Source organism: Falco rusticolus, chromosome 2 (genome assembly GCF_015220075.1).
Source record: "Falco rusticolus isolate bFalRus1 chromosome 2, bFalRus1.pri, whole genome shotgun sequence".
In the NCBI taxonomy this organism is placed as follows: domain Eukaryota; kingdom Metazoa; phylum Chordata; class Aves; order Falconiformes; family Falconidae; genus Falco; species Falco rusticolus.
Window position 1 is genome coordinate 98,150,694 of NC_051188.1, and position 20,313 is coordinate 98,171,006.

A 20,313-nucleotide genomic window follows, 5' to 3' on the forward strand; every position below is an offset into this window, starting at 1 on the left:
AGCCTGATTTTTTACATCGATAAAAACACAGGCAAAGTAGATTTCCTACCACAGACAAATTCTGTAGGAAATGGGGGGGGGGGGGGGGGGGGGGGGGGGAAGATCCTGTGTTACACTGCATACATTTCATGTACATGATCATATGATCAGGCTATTTTCTATCTTTCTGATGAAATTACAAATAAATGCTATAATAATAGCATCCTCTATTAATGAACATGCATAATATTTATTCATTTTACATTAGAAAAGGGTCTGGATGAAGAAAGATTTTCTATTTGAGATCCAATTCACATCTCATCTTTATAATCAAACTGACTTGTCTTGTTGTGTTAGATGGAACACAGATGGGTACTAGAAGACAGACAAAGAGGAGCAAATTGGGACAAATATCACAGGAGAGTCTCATGAAATTAAGTACAAGAGTTTGAGTGCTTTATCTGAAAAAAGCCAATAAATATCTCTTTGAATCTTTGATTTCTGCTTGTTCTATTTAGATATATTTTGTGAAAAATTGAGCAAATAAATGTTTGGCATATATTTTTACAATCACAAAAACAGTCCTTACTGTAGTGAAATGGGATCATCTTGAACTTGAAAGTATGATGCAAATTACTATACTTATCCTATAGCAAAACGTTCTGCATCTAAGAGCTGTGCTAGCCAAGACAATAGTCAATGTTTAAAAATAAATAATGAATGCAGAAAATAAAGCTTGAATTTTAATTCTCATGGCATGTGGAAACATAGATAGTTTTTTTTCTGTGGGCTACATTCTTGTTCATAAATCCAGACCAAACTTCAATCTTTAATCATAGTCCCCAGCTCCAGAAGTTCTGGAAAAGAAACCAGAAACAATCAGAAGTTTTCATTTTAATATGTTTAAATGGATGTCATGGGATAACTCTTGAAATGATACATTTGTTTACAAATTAGATTTCCTAAAAGAATCACAAAGTTACAGACTATTGAGGTTGGAAGGGACCTCTGGAGGTCATCTGGTCCAACTGTCCAATGCAAGCAGGGTCACCTAAAGCCGATTGTCCAGGACCATATCCAGATGGCTTTTAAATATCTCCAGGAAGGAAGACTTCACAGCACCTCAGGGCAACCTGCACCAGTGGTCAGTCACCATCACAGTAAAAAAGTGTTTTCTTATGTTCAGACAGAACCTCCTGAGTTTCAGTTTGTGCCCATTCCTCTGGTCCTGCCACTGGGCACCACTGAAAAGAGCCTGACTCTCCCCTCTTTGCACCCTCCCTTCAGGTATTTGGAGATATGGATCAGAACCCCCCTGAGCTTTCTCTTGTCCAGGATAAACAGTCCCAGTTCTCTGAGCCTTTCCTCACAGGAGAGATGCTCCAGTCCCTTAATCATCTCTGTGGCCCTTTGTTGGATTTTATCCAGCATGTCCATGTCTGTCTTGTACCAGGCAGCCCAGAACTGGACACAGTACTCCAGGTGTGGCATCACCAGTGCTGGGAAGAATCACCTCCCTCGACCTGCTGGCAGTACTTTTATCTAATGCAGACCAGGACACCATTGCCTTCTTTGCAGCAAGGACACATTTCTGGCTCATGTTCAACTTGGTGTCCACCAGGACCCCCAGGTCTTTTCCTGACAAGCTGCTTTCCAGCTAGATGGCCCCCACTATACATTAGTCATGGGGTTGTTCCTTCCCAGTTGTAGAACTTTGCACTTCCCCTTGTTGAACTTCATGAGGTTCATATCAGCTCATTTCTCTTCCTGAAGAAGAACCCAGAGACTCCTGCAAAAACTGCTGTGTCGGTGAGCTGCCTCTGTTACCTGTGCTATTAAAGAGATACCTCTGAATAACCCACTACAGCAGCAGGGCAGCTGAATTGTTGTAGTACCCTTCACAGGTCAATTATTTCTGACAAGAAATAGACTCTGTTAACTTTGCTGCATGTTCTAGCTAATGTGGCCATCCAGCTTTAGTGTGTACTGTGCAGACACACAAGATTTCTCAGAGCTAGGTTATATTTCTGCACAATAAGTCTATCAGTGTAGAACAATATTGTATGCAGATCAGTTAAAAGATCAGCATCTGCCTCTTACGTTCATTCAGCTTTCATTCTGTTTTCTGTCACTTAGAATAGCCAGTTGCTAATTGTATGAAGCAGTTCAATTATAATTTTTTTCTTTTTATTTTTCTTTCATTCTATTTTTTTTTTAGGGAGGGAACTAGTAACAATTGTAATTTTCATGGGGGTTTTTTTGTGTTTGTGTATTTTGCATTTACAAAAAATTACAAGAAACATTATCTATAATGCATGCAAGGATATATGAAAAAAAGCAGCTATTTAGATTTAAGACTTATAACAATTGTTTGGAGTGAGGCAATCTGATTCTTAAGGGTATGAGAAAGGCTTTTGAAGGATTTGGTTCCTCATTTGTATACCGAAGCTTTGTCTAGTAAACATAAGCATCTAATTGTAAAAATCAGGATGAAAAATCTTAAAGACCTTTAGTCCATTCTGATATGTTTCCTTTTATTATTATTTTCCACAGTAATAAGAAAAACTTTTGCTTATATATCATCGCCATTTAGATCAACCAATACAATTTGTAGTTCCGTCTACCTGTCTTGGCCAGTAGCTCTTGTTCAAAGTTCCTGATTCCAACTTTCTGTAACTGTTATCTCAGCTCAGGTCTTTATTGTGAACTTAGATAGTATCAACAATTTCATTGCACAGATTTAACTGTAAACAGAAACATGTGCAGGCCTGTAACATCAGTCTCTTTTTAAAAAGAGATTGTTTCATTTATTTATATCAGGAAAAATAGGAAGTCAATGCCATTCCTTTTTTATTCCAAACCTCTGACATACTTTTTTTAACATTTTTAAACATGGAGAGTTTTGATAGTGAAAAGCTTGCATGGAGACAGGCCCCATTAAATAGTATGTATTTTAAGTTTATTTTTGTAAGGTAGAAAATAAAGAAAGCAGAGAATTTATTTGTTCTGGTTTTCCAAGATATGCAGGTAGTAAAGATTCCTGAACGATGGCTGCAGTGAAAACTACGGAACAACGTTGCTGAAAAGTAATCAGGGCATCTAGGGGCTGGGAAGATTTATAAATAAAAGTGTTGTGCATGAGCTCCTAGACACCGTCAAAAGGTTGGAATTAACTTTGCTTCAGTATTTTTCCTAAAACTCTGCAAAAATGACCAGCAAAAAAAAGACACTCTCCTTCACACCGCATGAGCTGTTTAGGAGAGAGCATTCAGGCAAAAGTACTTCTTGGTTATAGAATCATCCTGTTACGAGCCTGAATGCATTTTATATTGTTAATGAGTTATAACTCACCGTCCTTCTCTTACAGCCTTTATCATAAGTTCACTTCTTACATCTCCTTGCTTCTCAAATATGAAATGGAAAAATTCTTTACTGGAAAAAACAAAAAATCCAACAAAATTGTGGAGCCAGATGTTAGTGACGTTCTAACCCTTTTTTCATGCAAGAACTGTAATACGCTCTTCACTTACATAATGAAATGCTCCTTCTCATGTAATTTATTCTTTCTTGAAACCTTAAAAGCTCTTGAGTTTGATGTTTCACTTTTTCTTCCACATATAAGAGTTAGTGCTTTTAAACAAGCAAGCATTGACTGTACTCTATTATAACTGATATTTTTTTCTTTGCTCTTCTTTGTATTAAAACTCCATGGTTTTGTGTGTTCAACATCATAGATAACCACCCTTCTAAAAGTACTCTTCTTGAAAAGAGATGTTCAGATAAGCACTGTCTTCAGATAGCCTCTGCAGAAACAGGGAGGGAGTAGCCATTAACTAAGGTGAGCTTCTTGTTTTATTACCACATGCAGAGATAAATTTTATGCCTGCTAAGTTGTAGATGCTTTTAAAGATAACTTAGAAGTCATAGATATGAAATATACATTTATAAATTAACTACATTGCTGGTAAAATAGTTGTCTAGCTAATATACAATATTTTTTCTTTTCTTGGCAAGCAGAAGATCCATACTTTTATTCAGGTACCAGCTTTCCAAGTCAAATTTTGTAACCTGTTAGTTACAAGATACTGCATAACCTCCAAGGTATCAGCCTGGATTTAAGACCAGTAAATAAGTAATTTACTTATTTTTTTAATTTCCTTCAATTAACATTCTTTCAGAAAAAAAGAAAAAAAAAAAGAAAAAAAGGAAAGTCAGTTTAGAGGCAAAGTTAATCTTCTCTTGGACCAAATGGACCAGAATAAATAACTATCTCTGATTCTTCGCTTCTTATGAAGGCAAAGATCCCTTTAAGGTTATGAGTAAAGGCTACAACACTGGGTCAAAGTGTCTTTGAAGGGAAAATAGATAATACATTCTCGTGATGGACTATGTCTGCTTTAGGAACACCATTAGGTGTTCCTAAACATTTAGAAACATTTATAAAAATGTAGTCCAGACTTGCCTGTAGTCTCAGGCTCATATATACAGATCTGATGGCACAAAGTAAATGTAAACCTGCACAAAAAGGAACCTGAATTCAGAATAAGCTACATCATGACACCTTTATCCATAGCCAACATTTTCTTACTCCAGGAGTGGTTTCACTGTAATCCAACTTACCTCATACTGGTAATATATGCCTGCTTTCTTCTGGTGTGCCTCTGTGCAAAGTAATTTCTAGTCAGAGTGACAGCAGTTGATACCTGTTTTGCACAGGTGGAAACAACTACAAAACAAGAGAATCAAGTCCTTAATAGACATGTATAAACCAAAACATCCAAAGCAATTATCTGCAACAACACATACTAGAGGGATTGTTTCCTCTCCTGTGAATTTTGCCTTAATTTTTAATAAAGAACTGGTTGTCCTGGTTTCATCTGGGGTAGGGTTAGTTTTCTTCTTAGTAGCTGGTGCAGTGCTGTCTTTTGGCAACGATGTGAGAATAATGTTGATAGGACACTGACGGTTTTAATTGTTGCTGGGTGATGTTTATACTAAGTCAAGGACTTTTCAGTTTCCTGGGCCCTGCCAGCGAGAGGGCTGGAGGGGCACGGGAAACTTGGAGGGGACACAGCCAGGGCACCTGATTCAAGTAGCCAGAGAGGTATTCCATACCATATGATGTCATGCTGAGTATATAAGCTGGGGGAAGAAGAAGGAAGGGGGGGACATCCAACATTCTGGTGTTTGTCTTCCCAATTGACCATTACACGTGCTGGAGCCTGTCTTTCCTGGGGATGGCTGAACACCTGCCTGGCCATGGGAAGTGGTGAATGAATTCCTTGCTCTGCTTTGCTTGTGTGTGAGGCTTTTGCTTTACTTATTAAACTGTCTTTATCTCAGCCCTCAAGTTTTCTCACTTTTACTCTTCCGATCTTATACCCCATCCCACTATTGGGGGTGTAAGCAAGTGGCTGTGTGGTGCTTGGTTGCCGGCTGGGGTTAAACCACGACACTGGTAAAAATGCATAAAATACATCTAAGTATACTTTGAAGACTATGTGATTTAAGCATTTTCTGTTACAAATGTCAAAACCAGGTCTTGTGCATATCAGATACTTGGGCATTTCTATTTGTGCATATCAGATACTTGGCATTTGTATTTGTATTCTCTAAGTAATATCATGAAGGCTACAGACTGGTATATATTACAAAAACTAGTGGAAAGCAGTAACTGAAGCTACTATAAAACGCTGATGCAAATGCAGGACTACTAGTTAAAAGATTTCTCTCGAACTTCTAGTGGGAAAACCTTAAAAAATCACTCTAAGCAGAACTCTGATACTTCTATATACTTAATATGTAAGTTTCATGTGGCATAAATGTTTTAATAGCTTTTCTCCTCTTTTCTTGCTTTATATAATGTATTAATAATATATTGCAAGTTTTACAAAAATAAATGCATCAAGGAAGAGGAACAGAGTTGTCTGGCACAGCATCCCAAAGGGATCTTGATTTAAATTCTGGTGGGCATTTCAAGACTCCCCCCTAGGAAGAAGATTTTTAAAGCAGTAGATTCAAAATGCACTAAACTTTTATTTTTAAAAAATGGTCCTACAGTATCAATTTTAACAGAATTCCTTGTATTGCCAATCCTGGTAACCCTATCAAACTACACTGTAAACAGCTGTCTTGTACCTACTATCTTAAAAGGAAATCTTATTTCTTGTCCCATATGCATAAGTCTATGAACAGTATTTTTCTGTTTTCCAGAAACAGTATGTTTCTGGAATGCAAAATGACAGTGTGTTGGAGACAATTACAAATCATGATTAAGTGTATTCTGCATGATTCCCGCAGAACTGCTGCAGATTATTACTGAATACAAATGAATAGTGCCATGGAGAAGATGAAGGGTATTTTAATCCTTCATTCCAAAGTAATGAAATAACTGTGAAGCCCTCTAAGGAGCACAGACAAATGTTTTAGCAGTGTTGTATAAAAAATATACATTTAAGTCCTTGTGGTTTACTAATATTGACATTTCAAGGTCAAAGTTCTCTGAAGTAGGGACATATCATGTAAAATGCAAACACATGAATGGACATTAAAATTGAATTGCAGACCTAAGAGCAAATTTTCGACACAGAGTACAGAAAATACACATGCAGTTACAATAAATAATGAGAATTTTTGTTTCCGTTTTCTGAATATTTTGTAAATTAACTCCACTGGATTTTCATAATGAATTGTCAAAAAAATACTTTCTTCATTCTATTTCAAGGGTATTTGTATTTTTAGCAAGTTAAAGAATATTTTTATGAGTTTAATGAAACTTTTTGAAGCCTTACAAGTTTCCTCAAAATGACACGTGAAGGCTAGGAATGCCTAAATGGTACATCTAGTTCCAATCACCAATTAGATCTTGTATTAGCTAAGTACTACCTTTCACATTACATCTTGGCATTAATTTCTCTGACCTTTTCATCAAATAACATATAAAAATCACTTCTCTAGTCAGTGGAGATGAGCAATTGAGGTGTAAATGTGAAAGTTCTGAGTCTCTTGAGAAGTGCCTCTCTCACATCAGTGCCTATAGAGGGAGCCTGGCTGCCACATTTTTTAAATTCTGTAATTAGGTGAGATAAATCCCCATCCCTAATATGACAGTATATGACCTAACATTCCTAACAGTTAACCAATTAACTTCAAATCCCTGCACCAACAGACGGTATGTGTTATAAAACATAAAAATAAGGAGCTTTTCCTAAGAAACACCACATGTTATTAGGAAAACAATAACACAAGCAGTATATATAAGATTGTTTCAATGTAATGTTAAATGGTCCGTGAGTTGAGCACAGATTTTACCTGTGCTTTACTTTCTATCTGTCATTAGTGGTGATTAATGTAAAATGATAAAGCAGTGAGAAAATTGTGAGTAACGAGGTTTGGGGACACATGCCATATCCCATTACACTAGAAAATTCAGGCAAAAAGGCTTCTTTTCAGACAACTGGGAAAATATTTCTTAAGTATATAGCAATAACAAGGAGATAAGTAATACCAACATGGTTTGTCAAGAACAAATTATGCCAAATTAATTTAGTTTCCTTCCAAGACAAGGCAACAAATGTTTTAAACAAAGAACAGTTATCACATATTTTGAATTCCAGGTCTATTCTGTGTTAAACCTTATAAGCAAATGAGGGAAACAGAGAAGAGTTGCTAATCACTCACTATAAAACCAAAATTATATATTGCGTGATACTACTCAAGGTTCTGTCTTGGACCTCATTTTACTGGCTTTATTTCTGACTTGCTTTCTGTTGCACTAAATTTCTACGTAAAGGCAGACTGGGAAGGACAGTAGCAATGGTGGAGGACTGGAGTGCAACACAAAGAGGTCTTGACAGATGTAAGAAAAGGGCTGGAAACAAAGATTAAGAGGCAATTCAGTAAAAATATATGCAAAATTTCACACTTCTTTTCCCTGTAAATACATCTGAATGAACAGACTGGACATCAGTGAAAATTGGTGGCTATGGTATTAGGTAGCCTAAAGAAGAAGAGCTTGAAATGAAACATCGTAACAGTTTTTGGATATTCACAAATTAGCTACTTATTCCTGATGTCTACTGCTGCTATGAAAAAAAAAAGTATGGATCAATATGTAATGAGAGAAACTCAAATTATGCAGAAGAAGGAAAAGACAATGGTGATGATGACAAAGGAATAACTTTCCAATTCTAAAGCTAGTGATGCCTGGGAATCTCATGGGACCTTGTTGGTCAAGGAGCAGTGGACAAGATCTCCTCTTAAACTTTTTCTAAGCTTACATGATACCATGACTCTTTACTTTGGAAGTAGAACATTCTGAGTTACATTTCGTACTTGTTTCTTATGATGAAAATGGATTTGTGCTTCTTCCAAATATATAAACTAACTGGTGAAAGAAAATCTTTAAATTTTGAACTATGCTAATGAGGTCATCTGCCCTCCTGTTAGCTTTTGTGATGGTTAAAGGTGGATCATTAAAACCACGGAAGGAGGGTCATCTTTTCCTTGCACTATAAAGGCATATGTGATGACCTATAGCACCTTCTTTTTAATGTTGATCTGGGAGGAAAAGGAGATCTCTTTTTGGCTTTAATTTAGGAAATGCTATTTCTAAATTAAACACAAATACATTTTTAAAAAGGGAAAATCCAGGAAAGCTTCTTCCTTTTTTGGACTTAGTATTACCCATAACTAGGTTGGTAATGATTTAATGATGACTTTGATAGCAGTATGATTAGTCTTATAATTTGTTATTTCTGAGGACAATTTAATAGGGGTATATGTACAATTGATAAAAACTGATGCTGCAGCAATACCATCATTAAAAAATGCAAAAATCAAATCCTTAGTCTTAAATCTGGCACAAGGTTGGCTCTTTTAAGCACATGCAGTGTTTCTACTGGTTTAAAGGGAAACATGAAGATATATCTAAGATAAGATTTTGTTGCAAGCAACAAAGAAATTTCTTCTCTTTTTGGAAGCAAAGTCTTCAATATGAATTTTCTTTTAATACATTCTCCGTGGATAAGCACAGTAACTCCAGAACTATATGGAAATATGATATTTCAGAAACAGCTTCATAATTATTGCTATCCAGTGGTTTAAAATGTCCATTAAGATATTGTTGCTCTCTCTTATAACTGAAAAAGTCATGGCAAATTTTAGTTCTGATACATAGCCATATCAAGTGTTCACAATACTTCCTTAATTATGGTCTTATATTTCAATAAATAATTAGAATATAAAAATCTTATAATCTATTTTATACTCTTTCCAGTACACCTCCCTAACTCCACAGAATTTATATTGTGCTTTGTGTTTGAGGTGACTAAGTAATGTGATTGACTAAAGAGAATATAATGTTGGACTGAAATGTTTTGTGTGACCAAGCTGACTGAAATGGCAAAGATGATGACTGTTTATTTCTTGCTGTGTCACAATAAGTCTCTAGAAAACACATTTCACGGCATGGCCAGTTAGCTGGCAACCATGCAAATAAGCGCCTGAGATATAGGCAGGTACTACAAAGAGTCATGTTCTTCTGTGATTTTTTAAAATTCAACTTTGCAAAATCTACATCTTTAAATAAATAATTCATGTTCATTGATTGTAGCCAGTGACTTCAATACAGAATGATGTTCAGAAAGATGTCAGAAAATTTAATCTTTAATCATTAGATTTAATACTTAGTGACTTGTTTAGAAAGGAGTACAATTTTTTTCTCCCAAATCTGGTAAGAGTGAGAAATATAAGACCTACCAATAATTTATTTTTCTATTGCACTTATGTTACTACATCTTAGTAATCATCAATGCTTATCTGCTGAAACAGTGCATTTCAAGTTGCATGACTGAAATCTTGTAACTGCAATACTGTTTTCTGCTGAATAAATAATGATGAATATGTATCTGAATATATGAGCATGTATACATCTATATGCTTTGCTACTAAAGGTAAGTAAACTTCTCCATTGATTACAAACAGCAAACATGTTTGTTGCTGTACTACGTTACTGAGCATTTGGAACCTAGCCATGTGTAATCCAGTGGCTGTTAGAAAAGAAAACAGAATAAATTAGTATTATTTTGTAGCTTCTTTGCCTGACATCAAAAGTTTAAAAACTCGGAGTCAGACTGCCTCTGTGGTATGTATTCATGCTGTTGATTTCTTAGACTTTGTGTTCTCTTTGTATCAATAAGAATAAAGAAGATTCCAAGAAATATAGAAATATAGAAGAAATACGTAGACTCGTAAAAGCAGATTATTTATTGGTAACTTAGCTGTAGAAAAGTTCTATGTATAGCAGAATTCAAGAAAAAGAAAACCTGCAAGAAAATCAAGTCTTAGATATTAGCAGAGCTCAAAAGCAACAACAGTGTTGAAAGCTGAGTGAAACAAAGCAATGTATTATCCTAGAGATTGATCTTGTGTGTTTAATTGTATGCATTCTAAGTACTTCCAGCAAAGTCATTGAGACTACTTGGAGTGCTTGAAGCATGTGCATAAATCTTTACAATAGCAGGGCTCAAAAATCAATACAGTATGTACCTAATCATTTTATATTAAGAAAATACTGTCGTAAAAATATGAAGTGCCTCATCTGTCAGGATCTGAGGCATATTCTTGATTAAAAATGACTACTTATAGGGTATGACTCTCCAGTAGAAGAAAGCCATCTCCTTGATCACTAGAGTAGCTGATAGAGAACAGATTTTAAAGATTCTTTTTCTGGTTTTGTTTTAATTATTTTCCTGTACTGTTTTGGAAAATAGGAGAAAACAACATGACTTTCTTTGTGGAAATAGTGACAGCTTCAAAATTTTGCAAAAACTGAGGGAATAGAGCAGTGCTTTACTTTGGCTATGACAAACTCAGCAACCTGTTCATTTTCTGAGGAAGGAAAATATGAAGAAATGTCAGGAAAACTTACTAATTATATTAATTGAATATCTTCCTTCTGTCTTTTAAAAAGAAACTTTAAATATAATTTAGAAAAATATCCTGGAATTATTTTTATTTTTGTTTTTATTTTTATTTTTTATTATTTTTATTTAAATTGGCAAGGATGAGATTCTATTTAAAGTTTAAAACAGTTTATGATAATGGACTGAACTTGCCAGAGTTTGTTGCAATTAAGTATATAAAACTCTGACAATGCTGACTGGTGAGTGATCTTCAGAGGTGGTAGTAGTGGGTATATACTTATAGGGATCAAACACATCTGATTATTGAGTTCAAACTCTGAAATGCTGTGTATTTCTACAAGAGAATTACAGTAAAGTATCAATATTGCTATAGTTGAGCATGAAACCACCTCTCTGTATCAAGGTCAAGACTCCTATCTAATCAGATATTAACACATTCATTCAGATTGTCTTGCAATCCTTTGTCCCTCATGGACTGCACGATAGGCTTAGTGACCCCTAATTATGGTCACAGAGAAAGTCATTAATGAGATAGTGCCCTTTGGCTCACATACACAGAGCAAAAACAGAAGCAAAAACCCTAAACCCAACAATAAAACAGCAACAAAATGCAACAAAACCCCAACCAACTAATGAAAACATGCTTCCAAGCCTCTCCAAATAGAATGAATTTGAACCCAAAATTTACAGTATCTGAGAGTATCTATCTATCTATCTATCTATCTATCTATATCAGTCAAATAAGGTAGTTTTCCCTCCCAAGTTCTGTTTTGTTCTGGGTTTAGTTTTCGATCAAGGAAATGGTGTGATTGAAGGCAGCAGGGGGAAAGACACATTGTGGGGAACCCAAAGTAATGCTGGAAAGCAAGACAAGAAGTGTACTGGGGCCATAAATTTCTGCTGCATTCTAACAGAAATTGGGAGGTGGTTGGGTAGCCTAGTGATGAACAGAAGAATTTATAGTTTTAAATATTATCCTCAGTGTAAGGGAAAGGGATGAAAATTATAACACATGTGGTACTATTGCTATAAAGTAGGCTAAGTGTTTGAGTTTGGGGCTAACATAGATTGCTCCTGTTCAAAAGTTCTCACAAGGTTTGCATTAGCAACCAGAAGCCACCATAGTCTGTCCATAATTGGCCATTTGCCATATTTCCAGGGTATTCTGCATCATCAGGAGATGAAAGAACAGAATTAAGTTTGGATTGACATATGTATATAACACTGTTAATTGTTTAATTTCAAGTGGTAGGAGTACTGTTAAATCTAATATGCTGAAAGGCTAATTATGACATGTTAACAAAGGTATATTTTATACCTTTTACATATATATTTATAAATATTTGTATATATGCTTATATACATGAGGACACTGGTGTATGTATATATATATATATACATGTACAAACAGAGTGGGCCTAATTTAGAAGCTTAATGTGTTCTGTCACCCTGAAATATGATTGTCAAAACAGAAAGAGCAGTTCAGTTCATCAGCCATACCTTCCTAAACTGAATAAGAGAGAAGCAGGCATCCCTGGAAACCTATCAAGACAGATCATATCTACTCAAGTTGGAGACTTCCTTCTCTAAGTTGACTAGTTGCTGTGGAAAGAAGGTCAACTAAATTGCTATAAAGACTGTAAGTAGATTTAAAGCCAGCCTGGGAGTGGGTTCCATTCTGGTTTTATTGTATGTATTATTGTTCTTAATCTTTTTAATACCTGTTGAATGCTTCTAATTCACATCCCAGATTTAGATTATCTGCAGAGATGGTGGCTTTATCCCAGTCAGTGTCCAAACTCCAATTAAATTAAATCCAGGTCAAAGGTTCAATTCAGATTGTTGATACACAGGTATCGATTCATACCAAATATGTATGGAACAGGACTGGAAGGTAACCTATTTGCAATTGCTCCTGCTTTACTCCAGCAGAGATTTGTTTTATTCTACCAGTGTATTCATCAGTCATTTGCCATTCTTTCAAGTTTTGGGCCTAGTAAGTTATTACAACTAGCTGTGAAAAGATATTTGTTGAATACACATTCAATGGATTTTTTTTTCATCATTTTCTACCCTGAATTTTAGTGTCCATATAAGCACAACTTGACATACATAGTATGACAATTAGTACCATTTCGTGTATTCTAATATGAAAACCTGAAGAAATTCAACTTTGTGTTTCAACACCCAGCTGCTGTTGACCAATGGGCACAGTACTGAGAAGGTAACACACTGCAGGCAATGTCACTCAGACTTGGTTCTTTGTGATGGCTTCAGTTTTAACTGATGTTAAAGGTTGAGTTAAGAAATTTTAACTTTTGCCTGTAAGTAATTGTTTCTTATGGACAGCATGTTGCCTGTGGCCGTTAATTGAGGTCACTGATTAATAAAGGCAAACCTTATTTTGATTAGAAAAATGGAAAAATAAAGCTATGAACAAGAAAAGAGAATTGTAAAAATCTGAGTCAATCTTTTAATGAATATATCAAAAAAGAAATGGACTTTAAGGAATAAAGCAATTCATATAAATAATTTATCAAGCGTATTTTCCTCATTAAGGATAAATTTACTGTTGCTGGGACAAGTGTTCAAGCTGTTGTGAAGGTTTCACTCACATTTGGTGAGCAATGCTTAGTGATTCATTCTCAAGAATGGGACTTAAAATCCCTGATATCGCAAGATGCTTGAGGTGGATGATGGCATAACTGCCCGTTGGAGTACACAATTTTTTCTGGTGTATATTTGTTTATACAAACAGATCATAAGGAAAAACCTTAATATTAGTTAAATAACTACATAAGGAAAGAATAAAACTGAAGAACTCCTGAAAGAGACTGAGGATAGGAAAATTTTTTACTGGATATATTTTTTGTGAAAACTATATGCCTTATAAAACATACTACAGTTTTGAAACGTGCCTCTACAGACCATTCAAGAATTATTGATTTTCAGTGATTGCCAAATATGTAAGAAACCAATAATAAAAAGTACATAACCATCTACATTGAGCAAGTACTAATTCTGTCACATTGGATAAAATGGTATGGGACAGAATTTTATATAAGATACGGGCATTCATATTTTGTCTAAATGTCTATCTTCATATAATGTACATGTGCACTGGATCTGGTTAAGAATTTTCTTGAAGGACTGATGAAGCTCTGAGATCTGAGCGCTTTTAGAAATTTAACCTGTCAAGAATTATCTTGATTGTGTATTTGAGATTGAAACAACACATACTTTTGAATGATAATGTTTCCTTTCTCTTATCCTATTAAAGTTTTTATAAACTGTAATAGGAACTATACTTATCTAACCAGGAGTAGGGTTTCCCTCTACACTTAAGATAATAATTCTATCACCTCATAAATATTTGAACAAATCAGTTCTGAGAGGAGTAGGAAAAAACAGGCATCTAAGGTAATTGAACTATAAAATCTTCTGGAATTATATTTTCATGCTCGTGTTCTGAGCTTTAACATTGATGCACAACAAACTAAAATCCTCTTACACAGTAAAACTGAAAATGCCATTTCAAAAGAAAGAGAAGAATAGCAAGTATTTTAAATGTTGCAGGGCTTACTCATGAGTCTAGAATATCAATAAATCAGATTCTGTAAAAGGATCCTGACTCTCTTTAATTTTCAGCAGAACTTGATAGAATAATGTTTCAGTAGTTTTTCTGTTCTTTCTAATTAAATAAACAAACAACACCAACCACTCCCAAGATTAAAATGCATACAGAACTCAAGAGAAATTTAATTTAAAACAACTTTACAGGAGGGACATAAAGGTAGCTCACTGTCTTAGCTTAAATAAAACTCTATACAATAAACTGTATGCATTTACCAAAAGTCGGAGAAAAGAAAATTGCACATACGAGAAATGAGTGTGTGTCTTGCTGTGTTTCTCTCAGAAGCTAGGGGAGTGAGTATTGCTGGGGAATGTGAGAAGGGTGACAACAAACTCCCTAATTTTGAGAATCCTCACAATGACATCCAGAAAATTTCCCTGCAAATAGATATTATTTTTCATGTGAAAGTGTAAAACAATATTTTCATAAAAGATAATCTCAGCAAAGTTTTGTACTTCCTAAAGTATATACTGGTATGCATGACAATGGGATATTTCATGGGTGGTTTCAAACAAATGCTAGGAGAAAACTGGGTCACGAGTGCTAGAAATGGCATAGATATACTGTTAAGGGATAAAGCATAGATATACCATTACAGACTAAATAAATGAATGAGTTGGGCTACCATGCAAATGTTTCTTCAGGTGGTCCTATTTCTTTGTAGAAAATTAATTAACATTTAATCCCAATTTTTTTTTCCATATGGTATTTTCCTTTTTGTTGAGTACCAATTAAAAAGCTGTTACAGGAATAATCTATAAGATATGGTCTACACTCTGTAGGATGTTAACATACCCTTTTGATGTAACAGGATCTAGTAATAAAGGATGAGATAAGAATTAAAATGTTGGCGAGGAATTTTTTAGTGTGTATTTTTGGTAACATAGGGCATCACATCAAAACCTAGATGTCTACACAATATGTGTTCAAATTCCAACACAATTTTTCTCTGAAAAGTTTTCCAGCTCAAAATGAAATTTTGGATATAAATAGGTGGGCAACAAGGGCTAACCTAACCCATCACTAACCCAAAGGTGTAAATGTGACTCACCAGGAAGACTGGAGACCGAAGTTTGTCTTCCTGCTCTGTCTTGAACCTGCATCTTTTATATTCAAAGTGAATGCCATTACCAGTGAACTATAAAGTTAATCTCTTTCTCTGACCTAATGAATATTCATTTATATAAACAAAATAGAACAGTCTCAGTAACAAGGAAGGAAAGACAGAGAAATGTAGGTTATTCATATGTATTATACTGATTACAGGGGCCAGAAATTCAAAATGAAAGCTGACATTCACTCATTCTGCCAAAAGGGAATCACAAAAAGCATGCTAAACGCAAATAAGCAAACAAGACTAGTAAATACTGATAAAATTACATGTTTTAAAGATTCTGCATGTCTGTAAGAATGGCTTGTTTCAGTAATAGCTTGAATTTGTAATTTCCAGCAAATGGATTCTTCTGTAATCCTTATGCCCCCTCCCACACCCTTCCTGTTAATTAAAACTTTGCTTGTGCTGCTGCTGTCAGCTCATCACAGCTGCAATATCAGCCTTAAAAGAGCCAGGCAAACTGGATCCATCTTTTCCAGAATGTATGTTACAGACAGTCATTTGTCTTACATCACTTTTTTACAAAAGAAAATGTATAATCTTTGTAAGTCTCACAAATGTAACTTCTTGTGCCAGCCAGGACATCAGTCTCTAATGCTTTGCAAGATACTTTTGTATGTCTCTCTTTCTGGTTTGGATGCCTAAATCTAAATTACTTTTGTAACTATTCAGATTGATTTAAACTTTCTTCAAAAGCTATCACTCCCATTTTAAGAGGAAAAATTGTAATCCATGCATGCCAGATTTATGATGAAAAACTGTCAAAATGAAAAATTAGTGGCATAAGTGAAAGTTTCAATGTTTCGCATTGCTAAAAGTCATAAGATTTAAAAAAGTGTAAAGAAAGGTAAAAAAAAGGTATTCTATTTAGATTTGGGTTTTTTAGTGAAATGTGTACTTATTTTTATAGATGCTTCAAAGTAATGAGGGGAAAACCACTTTGTTGAAGAACTTTTAATTTATACTTTCAAAGCATACCCATATACTGATGTCATAATCTGGAAAGAAATATCCTTAATGTTTATCCCTAGAAAATAAATCAAAGTACCTAATTATAGGTTTTGAAAATCAATATTTCACTTTAAAAGCTCCCATATTCTATTACTTAATGTTTCAGCTGAAGGCCTGCTCCTCTTGTGTGTGAGTTCCCAGCATTTAGAAGTATAATCTTGCTGTTATTGTCCCCAGTCACAAAAAAAAATAATGGAATTCCACTACAATGTCATATTCATACTCACTTAGCAATACTCATTACCCCTAACCTTTTGCCTTAATGGTTCTTATATTTTAAATCTACATTTGTAATATTTGATGTAAAAATATACACCCATTGATTCAGCTCTAAAGGCCACCCAAAGAAAGAATGTGAGCTAAAAGGAGAGGGTGCAGGACTATCAACTGTTCTATGTTAGTTGTCAGTTTTCAAGTCAGGATACTTTAGACACGTTTTTAGTCCTTTGCATCCTGTTAAATGAGTTTTAAGTAGGTCAGATGGGGTTCTCAGCATAAAGGTGTCTGTCTCTGTGTAATGTGGTTCAAATGGCTGTAGGGGGGCGTGATTCATTGTACATTCCACATCACTTCCAAATATAACCCTGCTTTTTTTGTGTGCAGATCACTGTATAAAGAAGTTATTTAAAGAAGATTTAATAGTAGTGATACCATATATTTTTCTATATTGTGCTATATCAATTTCTTCATAATAAAGAATAATCAGTTTATTACAATGACGTATTTTTGATGGATTGAATTGAAATTGTCATTCATTATTATAAACACTATTATTTAAGATCATATTAAAAATACTGTAACTAGCATTTTTCTTGATATCTACTATTTATAGTTCATGAGTATATATATGTGCCTGTGAATATGAAAGAGATGTAAACAAAGTGATACCAGGCATGTGGGGAAATCAGCTATTGTGTTTACACATGCCTGAACAGCAACAAATTTTCTAAGCTAATTGGCAATGTGTGGTGCATTTCGAGGGCAGGAATCAACATTATTAATAAGCTGAGAAAAGATATAGATATTTCAAAAGAATAAATTTATTTAGTTAAGCAGAGGTTTGATATTAAAGTTATCCACAATATGAAGGTATCAGTTTAATAGATAATATGATTTTCTTTCCCAGGTAATTATTATTTCATTCGTACTAAATATTTAAGTCAATAACAATTTTAATTTATTTATTTTTAAATGGAATTTTTGCAAGGGAGGTGAGACAAATCTTAGAGGAATGTAAAGGACTACCTGCCCAGTTAAGAAGGAGAGGTTGATATCACCTTTATGGTTAATTTCACCCAGAATTAGATGGCTGAAGAAGGAAAAAAGTGCCTCTGGGCATAGCCATCCATAGGGGATGACTGCATGATTATTGTGTTTGGCTTTTAATCAGTTTTTGCTTGATAACTGTTTGTGTATCAAATGGCTGCAGGCTTCATGTTGAAAATGTTAACTCAAGAGGGGACCCAAAGGTCCCCTGGCTTAGTGCTTTCTCTCCAAAAGCAGTCAATAACCGTTGCCTAGCCAGAGGAACGTAGTGCAAACACAGTGTGATTCTCCTCTTGTATGCTCTTCTTACCACCTGTCAATCAAATATCTAAGCAATTCCTAAGCCAGTGCAGCCATCCAGACAGTTGTGGTCTTCCAAGACTTCTTGTACTCTCCGATCTCTTAACAACATCACAACACAATTGCTCACCACCAGCTGACTGATGCCCAAACAGTCCCTGAGCAGCAATCAGTGGCTCTGAACACTTTTCCCCAATATATATACTAAATATGACGTTCTATGCTATGGAATATCCCTTTGGCTAGCCTGCGTCAGCTGCCCTGGCTGTGTCCCCTCCCAGCTCCTTGTGCAGCTGATCACTGGCAGAGCATGGGAAACTGAAAAGTCCTTGATTTAGGGTGAGCGCTACTCTGCAACAGCTAAAACATCAGTGTGTTATCGACCTTATTCTCATACTAAATCCAAAGCACAGCACTGTATCAGCTACTAGGAAGAAAATTAACCTTATCCCAGTTGAAACCAGGACAAGAGGTTATTACTAGGCCATTACTAGCTTCTTTCTTGAGTTAAACTGTAACTGAAGGAGACATAGGAAATAGAGGAGGAGAGGAGAGGAGAGGAGAGGAGAGGAGAGGAGAGGAGAGGAGAGGAGAGGAGAGGAGAGGAGAGGAGAGGAGAGGAGAGGAGAGGAGAGGAGAGGAGAGGAGAGGAGAGGAGATGGGCTGCAGGCCCAATGTCTGATAATGTCAGAATTGCAGAGCTACAGACAGTGCCATGAAGAATGTCTGTATTGCACCGCTGGTAAAGGAAAGGGTTGTGCAAGATATGGACAAAATCTGTAACTGGAGGGGATGGTGAGGGGCTCCATTTTGGAGTGCAGAGCCTTTCAGAACCAGGAGAGACCAGTTTAACCTTTTCAGTAAAACCATGTAAGGCTAAGACTGCCAAGGTAGTGGTGTGAGACTTAGCAAATCTGGGTATGGGTGCAGCAAAACTGAGACCAAAGAGGGAAAAGTAATTGTTGGTGTGTTATTTGGGAGGAGATTGGGGGAGAGAAAGTGAAGCAGAAGAGTGATAAAAGGGAGGGCGGAGGAAGAGGGAAAAGGGATAAGGAATAATGCAAATCAAATGATGATGTGCCTACTGAGCAGTCCTGGTCTTGATCCTTGCAATAGAAATTATGGCAACAGAATCACCCTACTGCTCTGACCATACTATGTATGTCTAACACACTTTTCCAGTCAGGAGGACCAGAGGGGAGAGGGTGCTTTCTCTGACTGGGAAAGGACCATTTGGTGTGACCAGTGTTGATGGTCATATCCAGCCTAAGGGTAGTGGCTTCTTCTAAATCTCTTCCTGATAATGACTCAGGTGAGTTTTTTACAATGCACAAGCTATAATTTGGGAGTGGGTCTCAGCTTCTCATTGATGTTATTTGTGCAAAGAGATGGATCTCCAGAAAATGAAAAGAAGTTTTGTGCAGCCAAAGCATCTCAGCAATAATCCATCTTTGCACCCTTTGAGGCTGTATCGCAATTCCCTCCAGTGCGTTTAAAACTCCCACCCTTTACAGAGATACTGTTTGGTTTTTTACATTGCCGAAACGACATAATGAAATGTAAGAAGTCTGAACATCTCATCTTGTATTTTTGTTGTTTGTATCATTTACAGATGATCATTGGACTTTAGTTGCAACTTTGCTAATTCATGTTACATATGTGACATTGCCCAATTGCAGAAGGATATGGCCAATTAGTCCTCTTGGATATGAAGCAGTAAAGATTTTCTTTATATGTGAAGATTTTCACATAAAATGAAGGGGGAAAAAAGAAAGAAAGAAAGAAAGAAAGAAAGAAAGAAAGAAAGAAAGAAAGAAAGAAAGAAAGAAAGAAAGAAAGAAAGAAAGAAAGAAAGAAAGAAAGAAAGAAAGAAAGAAAGAAAGAAAGAAAGAAAGAAAGAAAGAAAGAAAGAAAGAAAGAAAGAAAGAAAGAAAGAAAGAAAGAAGGAAAGAAAAAAGAAAGAAAGAAAGAAAGAAAGAAAGAAAGAAAGAAAGAAAGAAAGAAAGAAAGAAAGAAAGAAAGAAAGAAAGAAAGAAAGAAAGAAAGAAAAAAAGGAAGAAAGAAAGAGAAAGAAAGAAAGAGAA

At 35.4% G+C, this 20,313-nt stretch overlaps 1 long non-coding RNA gene across 1 annotated transcript in view; it reads left to right on the forward strand.

Annotated features, from left to right (window-relative positions):
* The window catches only part of LOC119143900, a 60,194-nt gene extending 40,273 nt beyond the window's left edge, over positions 1-19,921 (forward strand). Inside the window, exon 3 of the long non-coding RNA XR_005102870.1 lies at positions 19,842-19,921. This is a non-coding gene — a long non-coding RNA (uncharacterized LOC119143900). The remainder of the gene's footprint in view (positions 1-19,841) is intronic.
* Positions 19,922-20,313: the final 392 nt, after the last annotated feature.